Below are 3,246 nucleotides of genomic sequence, written 5' to 3' on the forward strand. Positions count from 1 at the left end.
CGGTAATTAGAGTTCATTTGGAGTCCGGGTCAAAAATCGTTTCATTTTCTAAGAAACCGTTTAAAATGCCGAGTTGGGATGTTCTAGAATATTTCAGATATTTATTCCATAATTTAATTTTATATCTTTTGCGAAAATATATTTCATATATCTTATTTTACGGAATAAGAAAGTAGAGATCTACCGCAATTCTCTAAAAGAAACGCGGAAATCTTTCTTCCGCAGGAGGAAACATCTGGGGAAAAGGGATATAGCGGCGCTTTTTTATGGCTATAGAAGCGCTAAAAAGCGCCGCTAAGGTCTATACCGACACTATAAAAAGCGCCGACTTTGCCTGTGCCGCTAACCCCTTTTACGGCGCTTATTATTTGCATCGGTATAAATAAAAAATAGCGCCGCTATTCTTGAGGCGCTTTTAGAGTGATTTGGCGACACTTTAAAAGCACCGCTATAGACTTACAACGCTTTTAAAAGCGCCTCCGTTATTGTGCTTGGCTATTATGGGTTTTAGCTATTCATAGTCTAATTTTACAGTTTTTGTATCGCCAATTGTTAATAACTACCATTTTATACATACGAGAATTGTAAGCAAGTAACATTCTCTTTTGTAAAGAGTAAACAATTCCAGTAATAATAAAATTACACCATTCATACAAAATTCAATTCCACTATAGACTAAAAAAAACATAAACCAGCCCCAAAACTAATATACAAACCAAGGAAAACCAAAAGAATCATTTAATAGGAAAAACATCACCCCTAGAACTAACCTCGTTGGTATCTAATCAACTTAGGAACATATTCATAATCTAATTGGATACATGCCATAACTTGCAATTGCACAACAACCTTCCTTAATCTACAAATTGCATAGTAGCATTTAATAATCTTCTTATTGCATTGCACCTCATCTTGTATTCTCCTTCACCAATCAGAGCCGCAAAACTCAAAGGCGCCTATCAGCCACGCTCATAGGAATCGCTTTTGTTTAGGAATGTTCCTTTGAACTTCGAATACACTAGAGCTATAGTTCATGCCTACTGCTCCAGTCCTTCAACAATGATAAAAATAAGCTTATCCAGCAAAACAAGCTCCTTTAAAGACTAAATTAGGCCAGCCACCTACTAACCAAGATATAAGACCAACAATTATAGTTCCATTATAAACCCATGAGTACATGTTGACATTCTAAAGGTAGACAATATATATTGTAGCTGCTTAAACAATGTCTCCATACCACTACTCAGTACTCACCTGTGAAAACATGATACTTTCATTCCTTCCGTAGCAGGTATTGCACATATGTGCTAGTTTCGTGACCACCATTGTCATCCTACATAGAAAGAGCAAGAAAAAGGTAGATAAATAAGGTACCAAATTGTACACTACATTACTTATCTATAATCTGTAGCATCTATGATGTATTGGCCTATTCAAAAATTCTTGCAATGCATCTTGCAAGTTATGGAACTAAGCAGAAGAAGACTTGATATCTAGTGACAATCAAAATAAAGACAAACTTACTCTAAGTTACTCGAGGAAACCAAGAGCATAGTGTTTCCTTGTTCATATAATCTGTAGCATCTATGATGCATCTTTCAAGTTATGAATCCACTGAAATTTAATTACTCAAGGGAACTGATTAGAGACAACAAATATAAAGGGGAACCGAGCATGAAAAATATAATCGTATTTAATGAAAGGCTTACCTTCTACGAATACCTCACCTTGTTAATAAGACACATTGCAAGACTAAAAATGTTCGCTCCAAGATAACTCAAAAGTCTTACTTCTTCTATCCTGCCATATCAAAAAGACACATTATACGTCCCAAATAAAAAATCTATGCTCTTCATATGACAAGAATGTCTTAAAGTTAAATAAAGTGCTAAATGTCTGAATGGAACTGTTTGGAAACTATTTGAATGACAAGCTCTCTTAAAAGGAGACGACCACAAAATCTTTATTGCTCCTCTTTAAGTCCTTAAGAACCTGCAACATGAACCAACAAAAGCTCACACAGTGACAGTCACTTATCATCTAATCCACAATTTGAAGCTAAAATTGTACTCGTATGAATTATACAAATGAAAACTTCACAATTCACAACTAACTACTAGATTCACATTGTTGTAGTTCATTATGGGTGCTAGATTTTTCCGTTAGTTGAATTTGGACCTCTTTGAAAACTGTGTCATCCAAGTGTCCTTGGTCCCCCTTAATCCTTAAGCGCCTCAGGTTGACTTACGGAAGACAATATTCATCACAACAGAACATAAAACGCAAGTCGGATAACAACAAAATCTCAAAATCCAACTCAACACATGACATTATTGAAAAAAGGCCATCAATATTGGTGATGAAGTCGGATAATAGATAAGACAACATAACAACAATGAACATAAAACATTAAAAAATCGTTCAAACTAATAAAAATCGCTAATTGGAAAGAATTCTACGAAGAAAAGACCTAGCATACCCAAATCAGACATGTAATAGTCAAAGCCTTGCCTTCAAAAATTAAGAAAGCAAAACCCCCAATTTTCTGAAAATAAAACTAGACAATTGCGAAATTGATTAGAAATAGAACAAAAAACAATAACAATTGTTGGTCTGATAAGTATTATGCATAAAGTTTTGATCTTTGTCTAGCCTAGTTATAATAAAACAACAAATTCGAATAAAACCCTAATTATAAAAAAGAAAAACACGAGTATTCTTTTGCTTAGTCAAATTTCACAAGAAATACGAAGATGAATACATATAAGAGTATATCATACCTAAAATTGTGATGAGAGATCTACTTTTGCTTAGACTTCGTAAATGTGGAAGGAGGAAGAGGTTGCTCCTTTCTTTTTGCAATTCAAGAGTTTACAAATGAAAGGCGTATTAGTTTGGCGGTGAATATTTTGGAGTACCGTCTTTTCTATTTGAGATTTGTACAGCGCTTATCTGGAGTGCTTTCTAAAAGCGCCTTTTTATGGGTTTTAATTCACTGGAGTTGGCAATTTTTGTATAAGCGCCGTAAGGGAAGAGCCTGTAGATATCATTTTTGTAGTAGCGCAGTAGGTGATGCGCCTCTTGGAAGGACCACAGCAGCAGCAGCTGCGCCTCTTCTCCAGCCAGTTTTTGCTGTTTACGGAATATTTCCGTGATTTCTTTCCAAAGTTTGTGTCATTCCAAAACTCCACATTTTCTACTATAAATAGAGACCTCCGGTCTCCATATTTTTCACGCGAGTGTCTG

General features: G+C 35.2%; 1 long non-coding RNA gene across 1 annotated transcript; it reads right to left on the minus strand.

The window, feature by feature from the left end:
• Positions 1-588: 588 nt before the first annotated feature.
• LOC141627096 (uncharacterized) lies at positions 589-2,899 on the minus strand. The gene is made up of 6 exons (XR_012536657.1): positions 2,781-2,899; positions 1,954-1,992; positions 1,728-1,800; positions 1,525-1,614; positions 1,255-1,333; positions 589-1,051 (listed from the first exon to the last, which is right to left on the minus strand). It is a non-coding gene; the product is annotated as an uncharacterized LOC141627096 (long non-coding RNA).
• Between the last annotated feature and the right edge of the window lie 347 nt (positions 2,900-3,246).

The sequence above is a fragment of the Silene latifolia genome, chromosome Y (genome assembly GCF_048544455.1).
Source record: "Silene latifolia isolate original U9 population chromosome Y, ASM4854445v1, whole genome shotgun sequence".
NCBI lineage: Eukaryota > Viridiplantae > Streptophyta > Magnoliopsida > Caryophyllales > Caryophyllaceae > Silene > Silene latifolia.